This window comes from Castor canadensis, chromosome 6 (genome assembly GCF_047511655.1).
Source record: "Castor canadensis chromosome 6, mCasCan1.hap1v2, whole genome shotgun sequence".
In the NCBI taxonomy this organism is placed as follows: Eukaryota; Metazoa; Chordata; class Mammalia; order Rodentia; family Castoridae; genus Castor; species Castor canadensis.
In genome coordinates, this window is record NC_133391.1 from 106477240 (window position 1) to 106489886 (window position 12647).

A 12647-nucleotide genomic window follows, 5' to 3' on the forward strand; every position below is an offset into this window, starting at 1 on the left:
TAAAATAATAACATTTAACTCTTTCTAAACTTCATTAATTACTTTTGAGGCCAAAAGTAAGTAAAGGTATATATCACTTCTCTCAAAAATATTTTTTACCAGAGGGCCCTATGCATCTTTTAATGGTATTTTAAAGCATATTCTCAAGATGTTGATCTACCATCACTCCTTCAAATTGCTTTTCTCAAGGCTCTTAATTAGAGTGGTTCTGGGAATCTGTCACCAGGATCCATTTGTAGCTTGTACAACTGATAGAATTCTTCTTAGCTTTGAAATGATGGAGTTCCATCCAAATAAATATTTTAAAAATCTTTCCAGCAGGTGTATTTTGAAGATGTTTATGTAAGTAGCTACTAATTGATCTGTTTTGCATTTGTAAAATGACAGGCCTATAAAAGATTAAGAAGAAATAGGCTGAATGTTGTGATTCATGCCTATAATTCCAGCTAATTGGAAGGCATGAGTAAGAGCACTGTGGTTTGAAGCAGGCCCAAGAAAAAGCATGAGAACCTGTATGAAAAATAGCCTAAAGCAAAAAGAGCTAGAGACATGGCTCAAGTGGTAGAGTACTTGCCTAGCAAGCTCAAGGCCCTGAGTTCAAACCCCTGCACTGCTAAAAAAAATGAAAAAAGTAGAGCCAATCAGTAATAGTTGCTCATATTTGTTGGATACTTTATGTGTCAGGAACAGAACTGAGTGCATGAAATGAACTATTAATGCAGAATTCCCAGCAACCTTATGAAATAGACACTCTTCAGAATTATTATTAATGTCCCTTTTTTAGATGGGGAAACTAGGATCCAGGTGTGTGAAATCCCCATAATTTAGAGTAGACAACCAAGATTTAATTTCAAAATGCTCTTTAGGGTTTACGAACTTAAACTATTACATTGTAATAACACAGGCTGCTCAGTTATTCAAAATTTAATTTTAAAATTAAAACAACTACAACATAAAAAATATGGACGTATATGTAGCTTAAATGATATCTATCTTCCACAGAGTGTTAGCCAAAATTAACTTAGTAATAGTTTTCTAGGATGTTTTCCTGGATAAAATACATTCTGATTTTTGGATGGTATTAGCAGATGGTGCTAATGTTAAAGCTGAAGTCCAAAGATAATTGCCAGACTTCATTTCTGCCATCAAGAAAGACATGCTCCTTCTGTGAAGTATTTTAGCAGAGTAGGTAACATATAGCCAGATTAACAGCTGCTTTTTCACTGTTTATATAAGGTTGTAAAATTGATTAGCCAATATGACATCATAAAGTTTCATAATCAACACATCTCCCAATATTTTCATCTCTGCATAGATTATTATGTTACATGAGCCACAAACTATAAACCTGAACATATTGCAAGCTGCTCATTACTGCTTTGATCAAATAAAATGTACATAAGTTAATCTAGTATCTATTTAATGATATGCATAATTTCTGTTGTGCTATATGGTAAGTAAATCTGAATGGTCAACATATGATAATAATTTTATATGGCCAAACTAAAATTTTATAGCTCTTCTCTTTTCTTTGTGATTTCTTCATACTTTTGTGACTGGTGGTGCTGAAAAATTTATCTGATACCATGTAAAACTAAACCTGATGAGACACACACACATATGCATACACATACATTCAAACTTCATGGCTACTGTCCACACCCCCAAGTACTGTCCACTATTAATGTTTTAGTAATACAGATATCTCCACTCTCTCTCTCTCTCTGCACCCACATCCTGAAGTCAGGACATAAAAAAGCAATAAAACATAATCTTGAAAGGAATCGGCTATGGAGTAAGGTAGATCTGGCTTTAAATTTATCTCTGCTACTTCCTGGCTGGGTGAAATTGAACAATATATCTAACCTCTTGAACCTGTTTCTTTATCTGGAAAACATGGGATGAGGCTGGTGTCTATTTGAAAGTGTTATTGTGTGAATTAAATACTTAACAGTATAAAGAATTTGACCCAAATCCTGATACACAGTTTTTCTTCAATAATGTGCAACTGCTGATATTATGCTGCTTGTGCCTCCCCATCCCACCGCCTCCCATCATTCTTTCATCTTTAGCTATTGCAGGTACTGGAGAGGTAGAGTCTCTGTGAATCTGATGCTTAGATGGCCAGCTTGCATTGTTGAGAGAACTAGGAGATTGTGGCAATCCAGGTACTCTCTGAATGTGGTATGGGTGCTTGAACTTGAATTTGAAAGAAGGTAAAAGGGAGAGAAGACAACTATTTACATAAGAAAGGAAGGCCAATGAAAGAAGAAACTGGTTGTATTATTAAAGGGGCATATTCCCCTCAATAAATAAGAGTTTGGTTAGATTCAGTTACCAGGGTCCAGAAACTGTAGGATGGCTGCTTATGTATTTTACAGCTCCTAACAAGTTCTGGAAATAATATCATAGTAATACAGCTAGGTCATTTCCAGAATCGTTGCTTTACCACTGTTGGGGTCCAGAGTTGACCACCCCTCAGAGGAACAAAAAGACACTCACGATAATGTAAGCCACAAAGTGAGGTTTATTTCTAGCCAGCTGGGGTGCGGGTATCCGCCCAATGCAGTGGGTATCAACACGGACCCCGAATACAAAACTCAGGCTGCTTTTATATTTTTTTAGACATTAGTCACGGTTACACAGCAATTTTTATGGTCCCTGGGGTCACATATTTCTGATATCTCCCACATCCTGGTGGTGGGGCCAGATTATTTGAAGATTATTTATCAGGAATTTGGTAAACACCAGGTGTCTCAACTCATTGACTCACATACCTTTTTAGCAAGATTAACCAGAAACAGTCCCTGTTCCCAGAAACCGTCCCACCTCCCTTTGTTCCAGTAAGTGGTGGCTTGGGTCATGTTAGCCATGGCGGGTTTCAGGCTGAGTGGGCTGCAAGCCTCGAAGGTACCCTAACGTTTGTACCCTAACACCACCAAAATGGTCATTTACAAGAAATAAGTTAGGCTTAGAAGTTAAAAAAGGTACAGAACTGGTCATAATATTTCAAGGACAATAAGAAACATCACCCTTTTAAAATTACTGCCTGTTTCATTCTTTGAGGACAGAAATTTTTCACTCTGTAATAATTTATGCCTAGGCTTACCATGAAAATGACCAATAATGACAATACAGTGAGACTCATTTGCATTTAAGCATATTTAACAAATCAGCAGACATACTAAGTGAATTCAGGCCTTGTCTCACTTTCAGTGGTGGTAAAAGATTAAAAAGCAGAGCAGCTCTGTGTATGTTCTGACTTGGGTCTGTGGTTAGATAAAATCAAAGGGAAGGGAACAGATTCTTGAAAATTGGAGCTCTGCAGACTGACTTTAAAGTATCCGTTTTTCCCCATGGTATAAATGCAAGCAGAAACTGTTGCAAGAATTAGGTTTTCTTGTCCATGATGTAGTTCAGGGAAACATAGCTGGTACTTACGCTGCAGTGGAGAAGTGATGGGTATAGATAGTAATCTTAAATTAATGTTTATTCAGATTTTATATGCTTTAAGTACAAGCAAGCTCAGATTCATAATTCGCAGAAATAACTGAAAGACAATGAAAGAAAATTTTATAACTTTACTTATTTCTCCACAAGTCAGTAGGAAAAAATAAACCAAAGTACATTTTAATTACCATTATCATGGCATGATAGACAGTAACTAAACTGTATTAAAAATTTGTTGGTGATAAATCAATATAATTGAAACCATACATGTGCTAATTCTTAATTGATGACTGAATGCATTCCTTGTCAGAGTTATAAAGCAGAATAATTATACACCATCACTCTAGCTTTTAGGACATAAAGGGCCCATGTCAAGATGGAAAGTGCTAATTCATGGATTTTATGAGCCCTTTGAACAGAGTTACAAGCACAATTGGGAACATATTTTAGGTTTGTATAAATGTTCTTATTTACTCTAACTGAAAAATTATACCACATTTAATCAATATTTTAGGAATGCTAGTCTTTAAATATGTTTACTTATCAAAGGTACAATAATGGGCAGATGCAATATCCATTCTCAGTGTGCTGAATTCCATTTATGATAACATTTTTAATTTTCTATGTTGGAATGAACAGTTTGCATGTCTAGAAAAACCATTAGACCAAGAACTTTAATTAAAACTGTTACTAAAATCACAAATATACTCATCCATTATGTCACTAATTCATTTTAAAACTAAGTATTGACTATATTTGGATTTCTTTAGGAAATGCTAATACAAAATGTAGAATGCATTTTCAAGGTAATCCTAGTCTGGAAGGTGGAATGAATGTGCAAATACTTAAAATGAAACATGATCCACCTGTGTGTGTGTGTGTGTGTGTGTGTGTGTGTATACATGTGTTGTGTGTATAATGAAGGGGGTTAGTGGGTGAAAAGTAGAAGGTGGCCCTGTCCACTAAGAAAATCTAATGGGTAAGGGCAGTATCTCTGTAATAATCATGAGGTTCTATTCTGCCTTCTTACTTAAGAACTTGAGGATTGAATAATAAATGTATTTTATGGTTCCTTGGGCTAGCAAATTATTATAGCATTTTATAGTATGGGATTTTTAGTCTTCAAGCAGGATGCTATGATTCCCTCTCTCTATAGTTTATGATATTTCTAGTTGGTAGAGATAGTTGTATAAAAACATTTTTATCATTATTGTTTCTCTTTTTCCTTCCTTTATTCTCTTCTTTGTTCCCTTCCCTCCCTCCTCTATCTTACTTGCTGTATCTGTGTCTCCATAAATTTCTAATTTCTATAATGTAGTGGTTATCATGCTTGCCTGACACAAATTTCTATAAACCCATTATTTATATGTTTTAAGAAAATGGAAAATACACACTTATTTTCAAAAAGTTGGTGACATACATTTTAACAGCCTTAAACATTTTTTAAAGGTTCCCCAATAAATTTTCATCAAATTAATATTCTAGATACTGAATTATGTTACTGACAGTATCAAAGTTTAATTCAGACTTTGGCTATTGGTCATATTAAAAATGGCACAGTTTCGTTTTTTTATTGTTGTACTGGGTGGGGATACATTGGAGTATTTACAAAGGTTCTTACAATGCATGAATTATATCATACTTGAATTCATCCTCTCCACTGCTTTCTTTCTTCTCCCCTCCCCTGATTCAAGGAAGTTTCAACAGGTATCATTTTTGCATTTACATACATTTCTATACATTATGTGCACCATATTCATCCTCATACCCCTTTCCCCACCACCTCCCTCCCCCTGCTGGTGCACTCCCCAACCCCCCCCACCTGCAGAACCTGTTCTGCCTTCCTGTTATCTGATTTTGTAGGAAAAAAATTAAAAAAGATAAACATGGCATTTTGCTGGTTTGAAGTAGAGATAGCTACACAGGAATTTTCCTTGTGTTATTTCCATGAATATATGTATTACAACCCAATTTGTTCATCTTTTCCAGTCTTCTTCGTATCTCCCCAGTCCCCTTCCCATGACTGACCCTGCCAGGTTAAGATTTCTATATTCATTCTTGTACAGTGAGCATGTCAACCACATTCAAGTTTTTGGTTTCCTTCCCTTGTCCTTTCCTTCTAGTGCATGACCTCTCCTTAGTGTGAACCATGTCCTGTAATATTTCTGCATTCATTTTAGGTCTATAATCTGCATATGAGGGAGAACATGCAGCTTTTGGCCTTCTGAGCTTGACTAACTTCACTTAAAATGATGTTCTCCAGTTCTATCTATTTACCTGTGAATGGCAAAATTTCATTCTTCTTTGTGGCTGAGTAAAATTCCAAAATGGCACACTTCGGGTTCAAGAATAGTAATATTTATTTAAGAAAATAGGCTACTGTTCATTAATATTTTAAGTTATATAACAGTATTAAAGTTAATATTTAACTCTATGTTAATTGTAAACTTTCAAATAGAAAGAGATATTGCATTGTTTTAGGCACTTTCAAATCAAAACTTGAATATATTTCACTACTTATTCTAAGTGCTACTGAGAGGTAGAATTTAATACTTTACAATTTGATGAATGATATAGTCAAGTTTAGATAATATACATAAGTTTTAAAAATAGGAATGTGCACTACAATAAGGGAGGATAAAATATTTAGTTGTTTACTTTGAAATTCCATATTGCTTTTAAAAATATTTTCAAATAATTTTATTCTTACAGGAAAGACTTAAAAAGTAGCACATGTAGTTCCTGCCTAGATTTGCCAGCTGTTTACATTTTGCCATCTATTTTGTTCAATGTCCCTTTCATTCTCTTTCTTTGTGTGTATGTGTATGCACATGTATGTATTGGTGTTGTATGTGTGTGTGTGTGTATGTGTGTGTGTGTGTTAGTCAGCTTTTTCATTGCTGTGACAAATAGCCAGGGGGGCAATTTAAAGGAGGAAGCATTCAGTTTGGGTCATAGTTTAAGTGGTTTTATGTCATGGGTGGCTGACTCCAGTGCTTTTAAGGCCCTTGGTAAGACAGAACTTCATGGCAAAAAGATGGTGCTCACCTAATGACAGCAGGCAACAAAGAGAGATAGGAAGAGGCCAGAAAGAAGATACTCTTCAAAGCAGCAGCCTAATTCACTAGGGAAATTTTGAAGAAGGATATGACAATGCTAGGTTATTCTCATGTGTACCATACTGCAATGCGACCTGTAGTCATAGCCTTCAATGAATCTGAGGGAAAAAATTTAGTTAAATTAGAAGAGTGTCCAAAAGGTATATTCTAATTTATAATTTTGTTTAGGCTTGACCCTATAATTTCACATCAAGTACAAAGAAGCACATAAGTACAAACATTTGAACTTAAAATATTTTTTTTAAGGAAAGGAAGGTAATGTATTCTCAAAGCAAGCAAATAAACTTTTATTTTGTAGCACATTATAAAGAGGTAAGGATTTCTGTAAAGTCTAGTTCAAGATCAGTCCACTTTAACAAGATTCTTTTTGTGGTTTCTCTTGATAAAAAATTTTTTCTACTTCACATTATTGAACATTTTCATTATTTTTGAGGATGTGTTGTTTTCTAATGCATTAAAAACTGCCATGCAGGACTTGTGGTATGACTCAAGTGACAGCATGCCTTCTTTGCAAGTATGAAGCCCCGAGTTCAAACTCCATTCCCCTCAAAACAAAAACCAACCAACCAAACAAAAAACCTGCTACACAGTTGGGCATGGAGGTGCACACTTGTAATCTCAGCTGTTGGAAGGCTAATTCAGGAGGAGAGTGAGTTCAAGGAAAGTTGTGCTACATAGTGAGACCTTGTTTAAAACAAAACCACAAACAAACAAACATAAAACCTGCCAGGACCTAGCTTAAACAAATATTTATTATGTCAGAATTCCAAGTATGACATGGTTAAATTCTTGGCTCAGATTGAAATTAGGGTTTTGGTTTTGCTGCATTCCTGAGTGGAGGCTCAGTGTAAGAATCACCTTCTAAGCTCATTCAAGCTCTTAGTGAAATTCAATCCCTTGTAGTTGTAGAAGTGAGGCTGTCTGATATTGTGGGGTATTTCCTACTGGCTGTAGTCAGGACTGCTCTCAGGTCTTAGAGTAATCCACATTAGTGGCCTCATGGACTTCCCATCTTCACATATAGCAGTGATGAATCTTCTTTGTATCAAAATCTTCTTATACTTTGAACATATTTCCTTATAATTACCCTAACATCATTTGAAGGCTCGACTTATTAGTTTAGGTTCATCAAATATAAATTCCCATTCTTAAAGTGTGCCACCTATAATTTAATCAGAAGATGATATTCCATTAAATTTACCAGTTTGGAGGATGATACAGAGCTTATACCCAGAGGGCAAGAATGTTGGATATCATCTTTGGATTCTGTTTACCAAAGAATACTAACAAACATCAATTAATTTTCTGCTATTGACATTGACATATGGTGAGAACTACATTAACTTCAGTTTTACTTTTTGTTTGCTTTGTGTTGTTTTAAATTTGAGACATGGTCTCACTCTGTAGCCCAGATTGGTCTCAAACTCATGGTCTCCTCTGCCTCTCCAGTGCTGAGATTACAGGTAAGTGCCATTGTTTTCAGTTATTTTTGCCATGTCATTTTTCTAGTGCAAGCCCTCATTTTCTCTCCTTTGACTTCTTGTAAATGCCTCTAAATGGAAGTTGCTGCTTCTTATATCTCCACTACCTGTGTCATTATTTTAATGTACATTTAAATTCATTTCAGCTACCTTATTCAAAGTCTAATAGTGGCTTCCTAGTGTCTCTTTAGATGAAATTTTGATAGGTAAAGTGTCTACATATCTATAGTGTCTACATATTCTACATCAGAACTTCCTCAAATTACATACACTCTGTTAACCATAGGCTCTAAATTAACTCCCTAATCTTTCTTCCATATGCCTGTTTGTATATCATTCTAAATAAGTAAATTCTTATTCCACAGTTAAGTTCCATGCTTCTGGGATTTTTCAAGAGGTATATTTTTCCATGAAGCATATTCTGATTTCCCTCAGAAAGCCTAGCACTATATCAGTTTTTGATACTATTCTCCTAAATACATAAACATAAAAATGTTATTTTGTGAATGTTCTGGCTTCTTTTGCAACTTTGAGTCTCTAGGGTAAGTAGTGTGTTTTATCAGTTTGTGCTCCATGCAATATGTTGCCAGTATCTATATGATTCATAATAAATAAATATTTGTTGAATAATTACTTAAAAGTTGTTACTTTTAGACACCTTACCTCCTAATAAGCTTTCTTCTTTATCCCAATTGATTGTGAGAAATTAGATTAGTTGATTGGGTGGTTTTATTACCAAATAATTATGACTAAAGTAAGTTAAGAAAACTACTTGAAGTTAATTACTGTCTTTGTTACCTAGTTTATTTCCCTGACCCTGCTGGAAAATAATGTCTTTATCCTAAGGTCTTAATGAAGTTATTTGCAAGGAATACACAATTAGATTGTGCTTTGTGTCAATTTTCTGTTTTGAATTCAGCTTAAAAGCCTCAGATTCCTTGGTTGCTAAAAAACTTAAATGTTTACCTGAGAATGTTCCTCAGTGCATTATTATGTCTATGTCATAACTCTCTAGTTATAGTAACTTATTAAATAAACAAATAAATCTTAGAAAGAAAAACCTATCAAAGGCAATAACTTTAAGAGATTACAAAGAAATAATACTGGCTGAAAAATTCATTTTTCTATGCTAATTGAAAGCACTTTTGATTGTGTAAATAAAGTTAACGGATAATCCAAAATTTAATTTGTGTTAAAAATTGTAATTGCTTTCTGAGTTATTGCCCTTGCTTATTATCAATGCCTTTCATACTGGAGATAATATTGCTTCCCAGGACAGTATAGAGGTTGTCAAAAATGAAGAACAATAAATGTAGGTCATTTAGAATGCTGAAGCTCAACAATGAATTATGAAATAAGGAAGATTCGACTCTATGGGTTGCACAGAATTCTTAAAAAGAATGGGTAATGTAGTTCAGAGATCAGAATATATAGAATGTTGACATTGATTGATTTCCCATCCATAGACATAGCAGATATTACTAGTCAATCATACTCTTCTTTCATACTAAGCAGGGTTTGGGCTCAGTTCCTCTTTAAAGCAGTGTTGGTGCCAGTGATGAATGAATGGAAAGGTGAATTCAATTATGATATATTGTAAGAACTTTTTGAAATGTCACAATGTACTCCCAGTACAACAATAATATAACACAAAAATAAAAACAAAATTAAACTATGAATAAAAATGGAAAAAAATAGGATTGGAAAAATATATAAAGTTGAGTTATTCTTTGTAAATAAATCTGACTTTACAAATGATACCAGCAAACCATAAAAGTTAAGATAGCTGGATAAATTCTCTCATGCTCAAAGATTCTAGATGTAACTTTCAATAAAATCTTTCACACATATATATTTCATCTCTATTCACATGGCTAATTCATTGTTGTGTAACTTTTCTGAGAGTTATCATACGAGCTGAACTGGTGACCACAGTTTTTAAAAATAATCAATGGTGCTGGCTGTGCCTGCATAAACTGTGTTGTGCTACTAGGCAAAACAGAGAGACTCAGTTTTGTACTTTTTTAAGCTGGAAGAATCTTTAATACTATTTATCCTTCATACTTGTTTTACCAAACTGCTGGCAATCAGCTTTCTGAATTGCTGGTAAGTGGCAGAAATAGAAGTGTGTTGTAAATCTTTAGATTAAAGAATTGTCATGGCCTGGATTCTGCTTAGGGTTTTGTCCTAAAAAATTATCCATTTTGTTCATCGGGCCATCTAATTACAGAGGTTCTTGGGGTGAGAGAAAAAGGTCTTTGCTTTCCTTACCAAGCGTTATATAACATCCAGTCCTGAAATTCCATTTTCTCCCAACAAACTGATAAAAATCTTACTTTTAAATTTACTTCTTTGTCATCCAGACTACACTAGCAGAAAGCAAAGCTGTTTCTTGACTCTGCTGTCTTCTGTATTTCTAAACTTATTTTATTATTTGCTCCCTTTTGTAGGTTTTTATACATTGCATTATGGTAGAAATCTTTCGATTATTGTCCATGTCTGCTCTTTCCTTATTCATTTCCCTCATAAACTTAAACTTTCATTAGTCTAATTTTAAACACAAAGGTCATTTCAGTTATTTCCTGTTTGTAAGTTTAATTGTTTTCTATTTAGGCTTTTTATCTTTTTCCTCTTTTTGAGCACAGTACCGGGGTCCTGTGTAACTGGGATTACAGGCATGTGCCACCACACCTGGTTCTCTATTTAGGTTTTGTAGGCCTTTATAATATCAATCTATCCTTTCCTTTCCTTATTCTTTCACTAAAACATTTTCTCCTTTATACAAATTTCCTCACTCACTCCAGAATGGCTGTACATGTTTTTAGGTATCTACTTAATGTGTTCTTCCTGGGTTCCTTCAGTCCTACCCTTTGTTCAGGCTTGGGAGCCTCTATCCAAGGAGAATATTTTTCTTTCTCCGGAAAAAATATCCCTCTCTGCCTCTCTCCCTCTCTCCTTCCTTCCTTCACTTCCTTCCTGTCCCGTCCTGCAGGACACATCAGCGTGGGTAGTGAACCTAGAAGGGGAAGAATGAAGGGACAAGAGACACGAAGGAGACAGCAAGACAAGAGTTCTGATCAAGCTGCAAAATTTTATTGTTCACACAGGGGTATTTATGTGCTGAGGGAGTGAGGGGTATGACGAGGTGCAGGCTGGTTGGCTGGTTCTGCTATAGGACTTCTGATAGGGTGCACGTTTGCGCCAGCGGCAAGGTTAACTCCCGGAAGAGAAGCAGGGACGGAGCCATCTTGTGCTGGAGATGGAGAAGTTGGGACAAACAACCGTGGGCAAGGTCAAGACAGAATGGCTCACAAAGGGAGCCTTGTCTCCGACATTTCCCCCTTATTCTTATACAAACATGACCAGAATATGTCGGCTTATTGAGAGGGGATGACAGAGGCCCAGTTCCTCAGGGTGGAGATCATTTTGCTTTGTAAGCAAGCGTCCTTGCTAAGTTCTCAAGAGAATCTCCTCGGCATGTTTTTTGAGGAGGCGGATTTTTTAGGAGCATGCCAACTGCCATGCACCAGGGCGTGTCATACAGAGGTCTTGGGTCTGGGGATCCTAGGATCCACCCTCCTGCAGTCTTACCTGCACCCTCGTTTAGAAAAGCCTTTATGATCACTCTCCCTGGGTGCTGCCTCCCCCAAGCAGAGGGGCCCAGTGGAGGAGGGCCCAATGGGCGATGAGTGGTCAAGAATGTTATATAAGAAGAGGGGGTAGCAGAGAGAAAATTTGGAAACCCAGATGGAGCATTTAGCGAGTTCTTATTGAAAGGAGGGTCTCAGGAGCACAGTCTTCCATATCCAGGCGATGATAATGGACCTGTATAGGCTTAGAGGCTAAGGTGTTAATTTGTTCTTTAATGAATTGTATCAGCCTGTTTATAATGCAGGGCCCTATGATCACAATTAAAAGTAGACCTAGCAAGGGGCCTAATAGTGGAAGAAGGTAGGGTAGAATTCCATTAAGTCCAGTCCAGAGGGGGTTTTCAAATAGCTCCCTTCGTCTCTTTTCTAAATCTTCTTGAAGCTGTTTAATTTTGGTGTGTACTATGCCTGATTTATTGGCATAAAAGCAGCATCTTTCCCCTAAGGCCAAGCAGATACCTCCCTGGTTGGCTGTTAGCAGGTCTAAGCCTCGCCTATTCTGAAGGACTACTTCTGCCAGGGAGTCTATTTGGTCCTGTAAATCCTTAATGGTTCCAGATAGAGTTTGTACATCATTTATAAGTTGTTGAGATAGGTGACGGTAAGAGTGTATAGCCGTGCCTAAGCCAGCTGTACCTGTGCCTATAGCTGCTGTTATTCCAAGGCTGGCAAGGAGCGGCAAGGCTTGTATTGCCCGTTTATGTCTTTTAATTAAGGTGTCTAAGCTAGGAATGGGCAAAGGTTCATCTCCTGAAATAACAGTAATGTCTGGGAGTAATAAGGCAACAACACAGCCACCAGTCCAATTTGCTGGAAGCCTGGGGAAAGCTGAGTTTCCTCCACACAAAAAAACTGTACCGTTGGGGGGACAAAGAACTGGGGTGGGTGAGGAATAATTTAGAACTGATGAGCAATTTCCAAAAGAACTAACCCCAACGTCAATATCA